Source organism: Lissotriton helveticus, chromosome 3_1 (genome assembly GCF_964261635.1).
Source record: "Lissotriton helveticus chromosome 3_1, aLisHel1.1, whole genome shotgun sequence".
Taxonomy (NCBI): Eukaryota; Metazoa; Chordata; class Amphibia; order Caudata; family Salamandridae; genus Lissotriton; species Lissotriton helveticus.
Genome location: NC_136061.1, coordinates 1,493,713,114 through 1,493,731,245, shown reverse-complemented (window position 1 = coordinate 1,493,731,245; position 18,132 = coordinate 1,493,713,114). Strand labels below are relative to the sequence as shown.

General features: G+C 45.1%; 1 protein-coding gene across 2 annotated transcripts in view; it reads right to left on the bottom strand.

The window, feature by feature from the left end:
- PKNOX2 (PBX/knotted 1 homeobox 2) overlaps window positions 1–18,132 on the bottom strand; it is a 3,383,295-nt gene that overhangs the window by 1,631,325 nt on the left and 1,733,838 nt on the right. The window lies entirely within an intron of this gene.

Below are 18,132 nucleotides of genomic sequence, written 5' to 3'. Positions count from 1 at the left end.
CACCAATCACAATCCTAAGCTTATCCTGTATATTGCTTCCTGATTTTGCTATTTGTAATGCTAATTTTGTACATTCTCCCAAATAAGGATAAACTGTAGAAATGTATCTTCTTATAATATCCTAATTGTTTTTACTTGAAATTTATTGAATCCGGTTTTAATGGGTTTATTATTACCAGCTAGTGAACCCCACTCAAGTCTGTAATGCATTGGGCTGACAAGTCAGAGAATAACACCCAAAATTGCACTATACTTTTCTTCTTTTAAACGATTTTTTGAACTGATTTTAATTATGTAAAATTGTGTATATAAGGTGCTTATAAATGTAATGCTATATTTGTATGTGCTTTTATGGCTGTACAGCCGAAATCAAGTTTTCTTGACTGACTACTGACTTGGGTTACTGTGTGTGTGTTGCACAAATACTTTATGCATTGGCTCTTTAGTTAAGCATGCCTGCTGTGTGCCAAACTACCAGAGGGCGAGCACAGGTTAATTTAAAAGTGTATATCTAGCTTACTCTGACTAGATTGGGGTCCATATTTCGACAGGGTGTAAACCTCTACCAACTAAAGACCCAATATCTAACAACATGTGAATAAAATATATGTAGAGTGCGAAGTCTAAATCATGCTGCTCCAGGTTCAAAGGAGTATTTTATTATTTTGCCTACTCCCTTAGCTTGACAATTTGATGGAGACCATGGTGTACGTTTGCACCCACTATAAGTCACTGGTCTTGATCAGCTGACACACATGAACAGTTATTACTATAGATTTGTATTTAATATTGAAAATTACATTGGGTTCTGAATTCTATCTCTACCTAAACACTTTTCGTCGACTACCAAAGGTCCATATGACCTGTGGGGGAGTATGTTTGGTGACTACACCAAGAGATTGGGGTTCAGAGACCCCCAATTCATCAAACTGTAGGACAAAACATGAATGAACAAAGCATGCAATGCTAACACTTTCTAGAGGTTTCTTTGTAAATGTCCCCCTGAGTAAAGTTTTCTGTCTTTTCCTTTCTTATCTTAATTTCTGGATATAAATCATATTCAAAATAAAGTGGAGATAGAGGGAAAATGCTAATGCTCGCCCTCAACAGTTGAACAAGACATGAAAACCTCTGGACCAGAGATCAAGAGCCTAGCTGTATTTATATCATAATATTCACAACACTCACTGGGGTTGGAATAAATGTGTTTAGTAGGAGAAAAAGAAAATTGTTCTTTTTCTTAGTGCCCCACGGTGACATGCTTCATCATTGGGGCCATCCCAGCCCTCTACAGACTGGGGCGTGCTACGACTTGCAAACTACGTAGGAGCACTTAAATCAGATTATGTGTGGTGCGAGAACTGTGATGTGATGGAGTGGGATAAGTGTAAGTGATTTAAAATATCTGCCTAGTAAGCTACAAATGATTTATTCTTGCTCCTAGGGGGTAGAATTAAAAACGGGGTAGAAAAATAGGGTGCCTAAAGGACAATGGGTTTAGGTGTACCTATTAGTTCCTATCTGTCAACATGTTTCGAGCGTCCCCCAAGCTCTTCCTCAGGACTACACAGGGACCAGCCCTGTGTTCACCACTCCTAATAATGCCCAAATGAGCTAATAATAAAGAAAATAGAAAATAAATCAATTTAATGCTGAAAAAAAAAAGCATGCATCTAGTACCTACGTAAGGAAATAATCACGTGGTATCTGTAAGAAAAAACACATACATTGTGGTTATAGGGTAGCAAGACCCCTTAGGATATGCACATATTTTTCACACACAACACATAAAACATATAATATATGCGGTAAACAACCTTTACAATGAAACTTTTACAACGCACTACCATTACAACGCGGTCATTACAACGCAAACTATTACAACGCATTGCGCTGGGGGGCGCTCTAGGATAGGGAATAGGTTAATTTACTATCCAATAACCTTCCCTAGTGTCCACGGGGACTGGAGTTGGAATAGTAAAATAAACTATTCACTATCCAACACCCAAAAGCACTATGCGTTGTAATGGACTGCGATGTAAAAACCGCGTTGTAAAGGCAGGCGTTGTAACAGCCTGCGTTGTAACGTCATACATCCAATATATGCGCCTCTTTGTCCATAAAAGCCCGATGGTGTGTATGTTTAAAAACATTTTGCTGGAAAAAATGTGGTTAGCACCTCGTGAAACTTCATGCATACTTCCTACACACAGAGCTGTTCTATTTACATACATGTAGCAGGGCCTAACTTTGCCACATGGACTCGGAGGGTTTGTATCCCATCTATCTGGTGGTTAAAAAGAAATGGGAAAAAATGCCGAGTTAGTGGTCGGTCTTTCCTTGAAATGGCGAGTGGTGGCGGCTGCGATCCGCTGTTAATGTTAATGTTAATGGGTGACTTATATAGCGCACGGCTACTCCAAGGAGTGTCCCGGCGCTTTCTGACCCATTACTGAAAAAAGGAGAAGGACAACAAAAACATAACAGAATTACTGATTAAAAAGCCAAGTTTTCAGGGCCTTTCTAAAGGCAAACAGGTTGGGGATACGGCGGAGATCAACGGGAAGGGAGTTCCATAATTTGGGGGCGAGATGTTTAAAGGAACGTCCACCAATTCTGGCCTTCTTAATGGGAGGCACCATTGCCAGGCCAAGATTTTCCGACCGGAGAGATCTGGTGGGCTTGTAGAAAGAAAGCCGTTTCTGAATGTAGGAGGCCCCTACCAAATGGAGTGCCTTATGGGCCAGTGTAAGAGCTTTGAATGTGATTCGCTTCTTAATCGAAAGCCAGTGCAGGGAGGAAAGCAACTCAGATGATCTGGCTTGCCGGGGTAGCCCGAAGATGGCTCTGGCCGCAGAATTTTGTACAACCTGGAGTTTGTGCAAAAGATAATCCGGCAAACCCAGGTAGAGGATATTTGAATAGTCAAGCCTGGAACAAATCAGAGCTTGTACTGTCAGCTTCCTATGGGCTAGAGGGAGCAAAGGAAGGAATTTACGCATCATTTTTAGCAGACCAAAACAGGTACCCGTGATCTGTGTTTTCAAAGCAAGGGTGTTATCAATTTTGACCCCAAGGTTTTTGGCGACCAAAGAGGAGGAGGAAGGGGGGGACATGCAAACCGGCCACCATTCCTGCCAGGGCGGATCTGCCTGACAGCCGAAGAAGAGCACCTCAGATTTATCAGGGTTGCACTTGAGGCTGCTTCGCTGAAACCAGTTGAAGACAGCCCCAAGGCAACCACGGATGCTCTCCCCGTCGAACTCCTTGCCTTTCTTGCAGGTGAAGAGGAGCTGGGTGTCGTCAGCGTATGATATGATCTGGGCACCCATTGACTCCGCCAGTACCGCCAATGGAGTCATGAAGATGTTAAAAAGGGTCGGGCTCAGCACCGACCCTTGTGGGACTCCGACATCCATAGGCGGCATCTCGGCGGAGTACGGGGGGGCCCAGACCACTTGTCGACGACCCGCTAGGTAAGATCTCAGCCAGCTCAACACCGTCCCTCTGAGTCCGATCTCGTGAAGTCTTCTCAAGAGGGCATCATGCGGGACGGTGTCGAAGGCCGCCGACAGATCCAATAACACCAGCATTGCTCTTCCGCCTGTGTCGAGAACTTCCTTAATGGCTTCGTTAACTTCCAAAAGAGCGGTCTCAGTGCTCAAATTGGAGCGGAAGCCAGATTGGGTAGAGTGGAGTAACGGAAGGAGTAGTGTCTAACGGAACCTGCGGGTTCTGGAAGCACACTTACTTGATTTCAGGATACTAGTGGCCAATTAACCTACTCTGTCGCCTCCGGACCGAATGTTAGCGAATTGGTGCCGGGAGGTCGCTTTTGTATTTCATTTCCGCATTCTCATTGTAATTGAGTAGACCGTGTGGGTTGCTCAATGTTCGGGACTGTTCCAGCGGCCATATTGGGTGTATACCGGCCGCGCTGAAATCAGGCGGGCCAAGTGATGGATGCACAGAAAATAAAAATAGTTATTCCGTTACATGGTTCTCTTCAGGCACCTCTCAATCGAATAATTTAGGGAAAAAGGTTACTCAATGTTCTTTCGGCTGTTTCGATCTGGGTGGCCAGGTACAGTGTCGGCCATTTTTGTAGTTTTTTGGCAATTTGATGCGAATATCGTATGATCGATATTGGTTCATAACAAGTAGGTTGCCTTCATAGAAAATCAATAAACATATCACGTTATACAGAGATTACAGGTACTGAACAGTGGCGCATGACCAGTTGAGGTACGAGATTCCAATTATTGGAACCCTTCAGTCTGTATGTCTATTAAAAGGTGGTATTTAATTGGGTCAATGCAAATAAGTCTGATAGGTGTGTCAGATTGCACCATCAGGTTAGACTTATTTTTAATTTCTCGCTGTCAGCGAGTTTTTTGTCATTGGGATCGTATTTAGAGACATGTGTGCAGGGAAATAGTTCATTGTGTAAATTGGTCCCATGGTATGTCATCATTTAGGCCATGGGTATGAGAACGCAATTTAGAAACCCAGCGTTGTTATTTCTCGAACAATTTCTTTTCCATGTGTGTGTGATTCTGCATGGTTTCTAGAACCACCCACCGCATGTCATTAGGGGTATGGCATTTTTCCAGAAATTGTGTCTTAATTTTTGTGTTGGAACGTTTGCACCTGATGCTGCTTCGGTGCTCCACAATGCGTGTGCTGACCTTCCTTGTGGTCATACCTATATAGTGCAGATTGCACGTACAGGTAATCATGTAAACCACACCTGTTGTGTTGCAATTGGAAAAAGATCTAAGGTCCCAGATGACTCCATTGTTACAGAGTACTTGTTTTGATGCTGTGGTCAAATGGCAGACACTACAATTTGTGCATGTGTAGTGGCCTGATGGTAGGGGGTGCAGCAGGTGTACAGTTCCTGAAGTGCCCTCTACTTCCTTAGGTCGTGTATGGACCACAAAATCCCTGAGGTTTGTACCTTTTCGGTGGGTGAACATCGGCTGCGCGAAATTCAGGCCACCACTGTTCAGTGTTCTCCAATGTTTTTTTTTTACAATTTTGGCTACTTGGTCAGATGCTACATTGTAAGTAGTTATACAGATTGGTCTCTTGTTTTTGTCAGTTTGATCTGTGGTCTTGTGTTCCAATAGGGCATCTCTATTGTTATTTGTTGCCCTTTTTTTAGCTTTTGATACTATGCGTTGGGGATAATTTCTCTGTAGTAGTTTGGTACTCGGGTCTTTCGCTTGAATGTTGAAATCTTGTTTTTCTGAGCAATTGTGCCTGAGACGCAAAAACTGCCCAAAGGGCAAATTTTCCCTCAGTTGTCTAGGGTGAAAGCTGTCGAATCTGAGTAGACAGTTCCTAGCTGTAGGCTTAAAGTGTGTAGTTGTAGTTAGTTTCCCCTCTTTAGCTTGAATGTTAAGATCAAGTAATACAAGTCGGGATCTGCTCTGTGTGGATGTAAATCTCAGGAAAGGGTGTTGTAAGTTTAACCAGAGTAGGAATCGGGTGACTTCACTCTCATCTCCTTCCCAAATGAGTAGCACGTCATCTATGTAACGTTTCCATAGGTGGATGTGACATAGATGGGGGTTGTCAGGGTGTAGTATTTTCTGTTTCTCAAGGTGGTGTACGTACAAATCCGCCACGCTCGGCGCGAAAGTACTCCCCATGCTCGTCCCATGTTTTTGACGATACAGGGTGTGGTGGAATTGAAAGAAATTTTCTGTTAGGGCTAGCCGGCAACACTCTAAGACCACATGTCTGGGAGTGTGGTATTGCCACGTGTTCTGGAATAAGACTTAATCTAGGATTTCTAGGGTCTCCTTATTTTTTTGCAGCATTAAATTGATTTATTTTCTATTTTCTTTATTATTAGCTCATTTGGGCATTATTAGGAGTGGCGAACACAGGGCTGGCCCCTGTGAAGTCCTGAGGAAGAGCTTGGGGGACGCTCGAAACATGTTGACAGATAGGAAGTAATAGGTACACCTAAACCCATTGTCCGTTAGGCACCCTATTTTTCTACCCTGTTTTTAATTTACCCCCTAGGAGCAAGAATAAATCATTTGTAGCTTACTAGGCAGGTATTTTAAATCACTTATACTTATCCCACTCCATCACATCACAGTTCTCCCACCACACATAGTCTGATTTAAGTGCTCCTACGTAGTTCACAAGTCGTAGCACGCCCCAGTCCGTAGAGGGTTGGGATGGCCCCAATGATGAAGCATGTCACCATGGGGCAACCCTGGTGAGTGAGGGGACACTAAGAAAAATAACTATTTTTCTTTTTCTCCTACTAAACATATTTATTCCAACCCCAGTGAGTGTTGTGAATATTATTATATAAATACAGCTAGGCTCTTGATCTCTGGTCCAGAGGTTTTCATGTCTTGAATATAAATCATAGCAGTTTGATTTATTTTCCACTGGTTGTCAGGCAGATGCTTTAATCCAGTTGAATAATTCCTAAAGTCATCATCAGGACTAAATCTGTATGCTGTCATTAGTTGTGGTTTGCGAAATAACAGGTCTGTGTGAGGGACAGTAATGATAAAAGTTAATTAGACTCAATCTATTCCCCCTTTTCTAGTTTCTTACTGGCTTATTGCTCTTTCTTCCTCCTTTTCCCTAAGGGCACCTGGTGGGGGGTATTTGCACCGTGGCATATCATGGGGATGGTCCTGGTGGGTGTTCCTGGCGTCTGTAGGGCACTAATGGTGCACGGCGGGGGGAATGTGGGTGGCCCCTGTTTTGACCCTATCATGACGACAAGCTTACCTAGTCCGCTGAAGATCTTAACACTCAACGTCAAGGGCCTCAATTCCCCTAACAAGCGGAGACAGGTGTGGCATTATCTCCTTCAGCAAAGCCCTGACATCATATACTTGCAAGAGACGCATCTACTGCAGGCGGACACTAAGCGCATGGCACATCCTAAGTACCCTCTTCAGTTCTGGGCTTCAGCAGATACCAAGACAGCATGGGTGGCAAAATTGTGCAGAGCTGGCATCAGGTGGGGGGGACCAAGCCCTTTCGGAGTGGGGATGGACGCTTCATCCGAGTGAGTGTGGAGGTTGGACGGCGTCGCTACACCCTGTGTAACATCTATGCCCCTAATCAGTCGCAAGACCTCTACCTCCGAGACCTCATACGAGAACAGGTGCCGCGAGGAGACCCCTTGTTAATTCTGGGGGGGGGGCTTTAATTTAGATTGGAATCCAGATGTAGACCGCAGTGAGGACTCCTTTAGTGGAGCAGGGGCCATGTCCTCAGCACTGCGTAAGCAGATTGAAGACTTAGGGATGCTGGATGCTTGGCGCTACCACTCCCCAGATCGAAGGGACTATTCGTTCTACTCACATGCGCACCGCTCGTACTCCCGGATCGATTATCTTTTTATCTCCCACGCCCTTTCTCGAGACACCCTTGGGGTTGTTATATCTGATATCTCGCTCTCTGATCACGCCCATGTCGAGTTGCTCCTGCAGGACCCAGATGTTGCCCAACCCTGGAAACAAGGTGGCGCCTGCCGCCGGGTATCCTCCGGGATGCAGGCGACATCGAAAGCATTAGAGATGCCATTGACTCCTACTTTGTTAGCAACGACTTACCGGAGACGCCCTTTCCAGTGGTATGGGATGCCTTCAAGGCCACGATACGGGGACATATTACATCACTCTCGATCGCACGGGCGCACGAAGCTCGATCGCTGGAGGACAGACTGGTGGGGGATATCAAGAAAGCGGAACTGCAGGACCAGGACCATTCCTCCCTTAAGTCAAGGAGGCAACTGGCCATCCTCAGAGGACAACTCAGACTCCTACGCACTAATAGAGGAGAGAAATCTCTACTGGTATTAAAGCAGAGATATTTCGAAGAAGGGGATATGGTTGTGAGGCTGTTGGTGGGACGGATGAGGGCACGTGCGGCCAAGGCGCATATCGCCAATGTCCACTTGCCGGATGGGACGAGGGCTACGCCGGAGAGGGGTAAGTGTGAGGCATTTAGGGACTACTACTCAGAGCTATATCGAGAGGAGGTACCGCCTCCGGAGGTAATTGAAGAGGTACTGGGAAACTATACGGGGACGCCTCTACACCCGCATTGTGCAAAGTCCTTAGAGGACCCTATCTCCCCAGAGGAGATAACGGCTGCCCTGCGGGAGCTCCCGCTGGGGAAAACCCCGGGACCTGATGGTCTCCCCCTGTCTTTCTATCGCATGTTCCAGGCTCAGCTACGGCCCCATCTTCTAAGACTATACAACTCCTTCACAGATGAGGTTGGACCATCCCCTGATATGGGTATGGCGGAGATAGCTTTGATTCTAAAACCCGGAAAAGATCCTACACTATGTGCGTCATACCGCCCGATCGCCTTGCTTAACACCGATTTGAAAGTTTACACCAAATTGTTGGCGGGACGCTTGGACCCCCACATGCCGGGCTTAATAGACCCGGATCAGGTTGGCTTTATCCACAACCGGCAGGGTGCGGACAACGTGCGTAGAGTTGCCCACCTCGTGGGCAAAGCACACCACTGGAAGATACTGGCCTGCCTTTTATCGCTGGATGCGGAAAAGGCCTTCGACCGGGTGGACTGGTCCTTCCTGCGAGCGGTCTTGCATAAATTGGAGATAGGTCAGAAGATGATCACCAGGATCATGGCGCCGTACCTTGCTCCGCAGGCCATGATCCGAGTCAATGGCCAACTCACCGCATTGTTTCCCATCTCTAGGGGTACCAGACAGGGCTGCCCGCTCTCACCCCTATTATTCGCCCTTGTGATAGAGCCTTTAGTGGGCAGACTGGATCAGGCAGAACCCCAAAATACATGGTATCCACATAGGGGGACGCGAGAACAAAGTGGCGCTGTTTGCAGACGACCTTATCCTTACGCTTACAAACCCTCGGGAATCCCTCCCGGAGCTAAACTCAGTGCTGTGCCTTTTTGAACGGGCCTCGGGTCTGAATATCAATTATACTAAGTCTTGGGCCCTTAACCTCACTATCCCGACGGACGAAATACCCCCTCTGGAACAGCTTGTCCCATACCGATGGGCAGCCCAACATATCCGATACCTTGGCCGCCAATTAACCTCCTCTCTAGATGGGTGGACACAAGTCAACTGGCGGGACTGTAGGCGCTCGGTTCTTGAAGCTCTGCGGAGATGGAAGCCACTTGTGCCGTCGTGGCTGGGCAGGCTTAAGCCATTAAGATGTCTATTCACCCCAAAATTCTATACCTTTTTCAGTGTCTTCCTACGCCCATCCCGCTGCACTATATACGTGGCCTTCAGCACGACCTTACCAAATTTATTTGGGGGGAAAAGAGGCCCCGATTTTCCCAGACCCTACTGGTGGCACCACGAGATAGGGGGGGTTTGGCCTGCCCTAATCTGGTGGACTATTATTGGGCAGCACACCTCCGCTTTATTGTGGAGTGGGGAGTCTATGAGAGTGAGAAGGGGTGGTTACACATGGACCGGGACGTGACTGGACGTACCATCTGGGACCTCCCGTGGCACCATAGGGCGGCACACTCTCGGAGCGCTTATATGGCGATGCCCACAAAAACGGTCCTGGAAATCTGGGATAGGATAGCGGTCCGCAGGGGCCTTATGACCTTCCCTTCGCCCCACACTCCGATTGAGAGGAATCCGTCCTTCCCACCAGCCTATCGCACGAGTGCCTTCGGCAAGTGGATGCAAGGAAACTGTAGGGTGCTTACGGATCTGTTTGAGGGGGGCTCCATCAAGTCCTTTGCCCACTGTAGAGAGGAGTTTCGGGTCAACCTCGAAGCGGGGATGCAATACGCCCAGCTGCAGCATTGCGTGGCCGAAGGTGAAACATATCGGGAGGCTACGCGCGCCTTCACCCCGTTCGAGCGGCTGGCCCGTTCCTTTACTGATTCGAAGGGACTGATCTTGCAGATCTACCGAATCCTACAACATCCAAAGACGGCTCCCATCCATCCATACCAACAACGCTGGCAGACAATATCAGGCACGGACATCACCCCGGCGCAGTGGCGTCGCCTGTGGCAGGACATTCCCAAAGTGTACCGTAGCATCCCTCAGCAGGAGAATGCCTACAAGATCATGACCCAGTGGTATTATACGCCTCAGCGCCTGTGCAAGATATTCCCTACTTCCTCTTTGACGTGTTGGAGGTGCAGATCTGCGACCGGGGACTTTATCCATATCTGGTGGGCGTGTCCGTTGCTGACCCTCTTCTGGAAGGAGGTTCTAAGTCACATCAGGGGGTCTTGGGGTTCCCTCTGCCTGAAGCCACAAGCACACTTTTGCTGGGTATAAAACCTGCGGGCCTAAGGGCATTGACCCGGAGCGATTGGATTCTGGCGCTTCACATGTTGGGAGCTGCCAGACAGCTCATAGCCTTGTATTGGAAAAAACCAGAGGCTCCTCCAATCGCAGCCTGGTTCGTGCGCCTATGGCATGTTATTACAATGGAACTCTTTACAGCTAGGTTGCAAGCCCGGGACACGAGCTTTAAGGCTGTCTGGCGACCCCTGGTTCGATACTTATGTACTGTGGAACATACGTGTCATATGCCTGCTAAGCTTCGGGCGCTGCGACTCTACGAGGATTCTGTGACACCCTCTGACCCCAATAGACTGCTGTCATAGGAACCCTGAAGCACTCAGACCTAGCCTCCAGGAGCGCGAGGACAGGCCTAATGTCCCATAGTCCTCTACCCGGGGTGCACACTTCTCCTCCGGATGCCCCTTACCCTTTTTCTCTTCCCGCTTTTTTTTTTTCTTTCTCACACTTTACTTATTCCATCTGTTTTTCCAGTTCTATCATCTTTACTCTGCTGCCGATGAGAGTTTGGACCTGAGCGGTCCGTCTGTTACTGTTACAATGGTTCCCAGTTCGTATTCGACCCTAGGGGTCGGGCTATTACTTGCACAGACTAAATACCTGAACATAAGACCAAAAGACGCGGCCGGCCCCAAGGGGTTGTAGGCGAAACGCTGTGTACAAATAGGACTGAATGAATGGCCTTCGGCAGCTATCACTGTGCTTTCAAGCAACGCGGCCGGCCCGGCATGGGTTGTAGGCTTAACGCTGTGTGAAAATCTGATCTGACGTTTGAAAATAAAAAAGATTTGAAATAAAAGTTAATTGGAAATTTAGGTTAGTCCTAAAAGATCCCTAATTGCCCATAATCTAGCATCTGGTGATAAAAGAGGGATCAGTATGGTGGGTGGTGAATCATAGCATGTGTGTCAGTCACCAACATTAGAAGATGGAAGAGGGTAGATACTTACCCCTTGGGAATAAGAAACATATATGAGTTTATAGAAAACATAAAATAAATTTGTGTTAGGTCCAAACATGAGTGATGTATTAGCAATAAAAAGTGATAGCATGACTGAGAAGCATCATTTCATTTAGAGTGAAGTGGTGAATTAATTAGCATGAAAAATGACAGGACAAGAGAACTGTCGCTGATTATATGAGCAGAGCAGCATAGCCGTAAATGTCTGAAGAATTAAAAAGTGTAAGTCAAGTATTTTAAGGAACAATTTACTTGACTGTGTCCCCACAAAGAATCTCAAGACCGTAAGATTACTAATTGTATCTAGCTCCTCAGTGTGATGGCATGCAGGACCATCACTATCCTTTTTGTTTGATCAAATAAGCCCTCACCATGAATTCACCACCTGCAATAATTGCTGTGGCAAAAATTTGAAGTTAAAAAGAGACGGTGGGGAGTGTCAAGTTGTCCACAAAACCGAAGAATATTCCCTTTGTGACTAGAAATCAGAACACAAAAATATACTATCTATTCTAAACTGTTAAAAGGACTATCAGATTTTACTCATGACACTTGACAACAGTCCCAAATAATACCGTTCTTGGATATGTGGGTTGTGAATTACCATGGTGTGAGTCCACTATGCGAGGCAACATGATGGTCTGACCTCCCAGGTGGTTGAAAGGTGCTTAGAATGAAGCAATAACGAAGCAAGATCCATCTCAATAGGTAAGCAAAGGGATAAGTGATGTTACTCCCCAAAAATTGTAGTTTCACATTTTTGTATGCCTGTCTGAGTTGGGGTTGAGGCTGAGATAATGTACAGTGTGTGCAGTGATGATATTTATACAGCACTGTGAGAAATGGGGGTCTCCAGTTGGCAATGGTTTGCACCTTTGTCCAAGTAGGGACCCTTCCTTCTAGTCAAGGTAAGGTAGTTACACTCCTAAAATAACCCCTGCTCACCCCCTTGGTAGCTTGGCACGAGCAGTCAGGCTTATCTCAGTGGTAGTGTGTAAAGTATTTGCATATAACCAACAGTAATACAGTGAAGACACTACAAAAGGACACACAACCAGTTTAGAAAAATATCCAATATTTTTAAATAACTAAAACAAGACCAAAAGGACAAATGTCCAACATACAGTACTTAAAAAATATGCACTTTGCAAGAAACCTTAAAGTTGCAGAAACATCTCAAAAACACAGTTCTTCCTAGTCGGTAGCTCCGTCCGGGGCTACTGCGATGCTGAAAATAACACAGTATAGTAGTTCCAGCTGACCACATCGGTATGGGCCAGCTAAAGCATGGACAGACTCTTGAACAGTAACTTTCTCGTTGCGGCTGGCACGTCTGTGCGAGCTTGTCTTGGCAATCCTCGCGATTGCGTTGCAAAATGGAAGCGGTGCAGGGTGCGGTGCCCTCACGATGCGCTGCCGAAAGCGGCTCGGTGACAATCGTCCAGACGGCATTGGTGAGACCAAGGCTTACGGTGCAGGTGAGGCGGTGCTCGATGTGGTGCTGGCAGACTGCGGTGCAGGCAATAGAGCTGGTTAGCGGGAGCTGGCGTCAGTCAGCCCACACGGCTGCGTGGGATGAGGCAGTGCGTTGTGAAACTTACGAGCGGTGCCCCCAACCCCATTGCGGTCAGGAGTGTCGAAGTCAGCAGGCAGTGACAGCATTGGTGAGACCTGGGTGGTAAAGTGAAACGAGGCAGTGCGGATCGCAGTGCCCAGAGGTCAGGGTGCAAGCAGTGGCTCAGTGTCGGTGGCGTCAGTCATCAACGCCAGTGAGACCAGGGTTGTGGTGCGAGATGAGGCAGTGCCTTTCGTGGGGCCTTAAGGACACGGAGCAAGCAACGGAGTCAGTTGCTTTTTCCTTCTCTATGGCAACTGAAACAGTGGTTCCAGAAGCGATACCTAGAGGTTGGTGAAGTCTTTGCAGTCCCTGAGACTTCAGAACAGAAGTCAAGCTCTACTTCAGGCCAGGAAATCTCCTCCCAGTAATCTAAATCCCATGTCTATTCAGTCCAGCCTTGACTCATCCAGGAAAGGCAGGACACACCTCAAACCCCCCCCCCTCCCCCTTAGTGGCTGTCTGAAGAGAATGCACATCCCCAACCCCTGTCACTCCAAAGCCAGACAGACAATCCACAACCCCAGCAGAGGCACACAGGATGGCTAAGCAAAAAAAATACCTACTTTCTTAGAGTGGTATTTTCAAACACAGAACATAAAAATCATCTTTACTGAAAGAGGCACATTTATATTCTGAGTTCAGGCATACTAAACTCCATCTTTCTATCTTGTCCCAGTGGAAAGTTATATTTATGAGATGTTATAAATAACCCTCCATTCTTTCATATGGGACAGATAGCCTTTCCATAGTGAAAAACAAAATGCACTGTAATTCACTACCAGGACATGCCACACACACCAGTACATGTCCTACCTTTAACATACACAGCACCCAGCCCACAGGGGTAACTTGGGCCTACCTTAGGGGTGACATATATGTAAGAAAAGGGAAGATTAGGGCCTGGCAAGTGGGTGCACTTGCCAGGTCGACATGGCAGTTACAAACTGTGCACAGACCCTGCAGTGGCAGGTCTGTGATACCTTTTCAGGGCTACTCGTGGGTGGCAGAACCAGTGCTGCAGGCCAACTAGTAGCATTTGATTTACAGGCACTGGCACATTCAGTGCACTTTACTAGGGGATTACCTATAAATCAAATATGCCAATCATTGAAACACAAGTCCATAATGACAATTTACAACAGGAGCACTTGCACTTTAACAATGAACAGCAGTGAGAAAGTGCGCAGAGACACTAAACCAGCAAAAACAGAGTCAAAACCGGGAGGTCAGAAAGCAAAAAGACAAGGGAAACACGCTAAAACATACCAAGTCTAACAAGGAAATATATTTTATAGACAAACGTAACACAGAGTGTCAAGCCAGTTGTAAATATGGCAATTGTAAACATGGATCTGACTCAATATTAATAACAAAAAAAACGAATTTGTTAAGTTCAAACTTTCTATTGTAAAACAAATTAATTGTGATATATAAGGCGGCATGAAGTCAAGTATACATGTGTAGATACAATGAATCATGAATCTACATGTACAAGGGACAGGTGGTTCATAAATAATGTCACTTTGAAGAGCTAGAGTTCCTCTCCTCCATAGCATTAAGCCCACACTCAGTGGAGTTTAACCTTTCAATCCATAGACATTCCTTGTGGCTATGCTTGATGGTATTGTGATAGGTGTCCTAACTACATCCGTGACTTGAAATTGAACATTGTTCTTACTGTGATTGTGTTCAATAAAGTGCCTACCACTAGTGATTTAAACGACTGTACTGCTGCATAATGCAAATTAGGGCCTTCTTAGAAGCTCAATACAACCATTCATTCTTTACATTTTTGTGATTTTTTTGTTAAAATGTGTTGTTATTTTGTAACAATTGGCATACACTACATGCACCATTTACCTTATTTGTAGTTGCCTATGAGTACTGATAATTCACATTTTATAGTGATGGTGGTATTGATAGGTAAAAGTCTTTACTAAGTTCTCTTTAAGGTTTTTAGCCTTTTTGATGGAGGGCGTTGGGTCTTCAAATTCAACCTCTCCAAATGTGCCAATGGGTTTTAATGGTTTTTCTCACACTATCCCTGGCTGGGTTGAATGCAGAAATGCAATTCACTTTCTCTTGTGAAGCAGGCATTTTCCTTTGGGACAAGGGGAGCCTCTTGGGTAGTATCAAGCTGTCTCTATGGCATGTTATCAATATCTTAGGGTAACCCCAGTCTTCTAGTTTGTAACCCAGTATGTTTACCTGACAAAAGTATTCTTCCATAAGTTTGAAGTTTTGTCATACCCTGAGTAACTATCTATAAAGGAGATTTTCCTTCAGTGTTCCAACGTTGCATCTCTAATATTGAAGAAATTAATTCCTCTCTATAGCTTTGTAAAAAAGACAGCTACATAATTTACCATACTCTGTTTTCACTGTGAGATCAAAGTAGTTCACCATTGTGTAAAATGAAAGCCACTGTTGCAGACGTTCAGCCATGTCAAATAATCATCTAGATGTTTCGCATTAGCTTGCCAAATTAGAAATATGATTATATACCTAAGCCACAGATGTATGTTAGTATGTAATGGATTAGACTCAGGGTAAATGTATTTCTCCTTAATATTTGCCATGTAGAGACATGCTAGGTTCAGTGCCAATGAAACACCCATGCCCGCCCCTTTGACAAATTCACCCTAAGAAACTCAAGCTGTTCTTTAAAAGGTCTAAACTGGTTGCCATAATCTGGTCGCTTTTTTATGTGCCAGTCTCTCAAAGGTAATGATTCCTTCTGGTAAGGCACTGGTAGACTGATTAAAAAGATGGTGGACCAAGACTAATCTGGCACTTAACTGGAGCTAATTTATTTTTCCTGGACCATGAGGGGGTAGTTTGGGCACAAATCAACTTAAGGGTAAACTAAAGTCAGGTCGGGGCACCATAAGCAAATTCAAACCCCAGGGTGCTTGAAGTAGATCTTTTATCACATTAACATATCCTGGTCCTGGGCCAGGCTTGCAAGTTATGGAATCAGAAGGCCAGCAGGCATGCCAGGCAACAAGGATATCATACAGGTAAGGGTGCACTCACCCATCCAGACACTGATAGTTAACTTCAGGTCACCAACAACAATGCTTCATCTTCTTCAAGAAACAAATATAAACACTCCACCACAAAAACTGATGATACAGACTAAGGCAGTCAGTCATATTTTTCATAATTTTAATGTGCTATCCCTGTGAAAAACGAATGGTTGTGCTGCGCTAAAAAACACATGAGCAGTGGTATCCCAAATCCTGGCAGTTTACTTTGAAGAAAGAGCAGACAAAGGAGATGGTGATTGCTAAGGTACCTAAAATCTTTTTATTATTATATTATTGTATTTTTTTTTATCTGGGTTTTAAAGGGCTACTTAAATGGGAGGCACAATACACAATAAGGGTGATGCAGGCTCCTTAGTAGCATTTAATTTACAGGTCCTGGGTACCCATGGTACCATTTTACTGAGGACTTGTATGTAAATTAAATATGCCATTTGGTGAACGCCAATTTCGCCATGCTTTGGGAGAAGAGTACAATCACTTTAGAACTTGTTGGCTGTAAAGTGCACAGAGTCCTAAAAGCCAACAATAACAATTTCAGAAAACAGGAGGGGTGAAGCCAAAAATCAAGCTTGAGGGTGACCCTGCAGAGAGGACTAAGTCCAACAGCCACCAACTCAGGCCTACTGTATTAAGCATAAGATTCCTACAAGACAACCGTCAAGCATACAATCATAAAACACACATAAATACAAAATTACAGTCAGTAAAGAATCCAAGGTTCTTATGAGGGGCTAACAAGGATTATCACAGTCTAAATTGTATACCCCCAACTTTGGTTACAACATACCTCCTGATAGGATTTAACACCTTTTTATACCAATAGAACCTTCAATGCTTAATGGCTTTAACATATGCTATTCATATTAAACATACTATACATATTGCCTGTGTCATAAATTGTAATCATGCATGTAACTGTGATCATTGAATTGACACCGTAACCAACTCAATCCTGTTGTGATGAGCATAAGCGTCCCCAGAAAGTCTGTATAAAGTTTATGGAAAATAATTAGGAGATGGCACTTATCTGTCTGCCAATTACTCTACAGTTTAACACACACTTCCGTCATTTTCCAGATCCTGCTCTATTAAAATAATGCTGAAGTAACGATGGCCAAAGAACAAAGAGCAACGAATAACTTAACTTTGTTACTTCATTCATTGATTCATTTTCACCCAGCTAACCATGCAGATTTCTAGAAAGCCTTCTTGAGAGAATGTGAAACCTTTTAAAGTACTAGCAGTCTGATCTGGAGTCATCCTGCTTATTAACTTTTAGTAAAATATACGTTTTAATACTTGTATCTGTAACATCTGTGAATAATGCCCATGATGTTTTGCCCCATGGATTTCCTTAGAAATAGTGATTCTGGCTTAAATGTTCCACTGTCCATGTAGCATAAGAAGCCAATTGCATTATGACACGCTTTTCGCTTGGACAATGTATGTGCATCAATTCCAAGGCTGTCTGCAGTTTGCAGACACAGGAAAAGTTGCAGATCGGCGCATATGGAGCATGCTGGCTAGACAGTAGTAAACCATTTGTGTATGCCCTGATTGTTATGTGCTGCCAATCTCTCCTGGGCACATGAAAGCATTTTGGCTCCTTTTTTGAAATGTGTTGACTAATTTAAAATCAACTTAAATCACAAGTGTCCTACATGGGTACAGGAGGGTGCATTTGCCCATTTTTTATGACTTTTAATTTAGTTGCATTTATATTAACTGTATGTGAACATACGGTATGGAGATATCCTGAAACACCTTTTCTGGACATATGGGAAAAGATTAGAGCACATATAGAATTAGTTACAAAAGTAACCTTGGAGTCTCTGATAGGCATGTAGGGGCAGATTTATGTTAACTGGCGCATCCCCAGGGATGCGCCAGTTAATGTGCGCCACAGTGCGCCACAGCTCCGCCACCCATGGTGCGCCGCATTTACAATGCGGCGCACCATGGGGCAAAAACGGCACAGATGCGTGACGCATCTGTGCCGTTAAGGTGGCGCATTGCTGGAGTTGCGTCGCAAGCGCGACGCAGCTCCAGCAAGGCTCGGGGGGTGCCCCATCTTAACAATGCTGCGTCAAGACCTACGCCTGCTTCAAGCAGGCGCAGGCTTTTGACGCAGCATTGGCCTGAAAGTGACTGAGTGAAATCTTATAGATTTCAC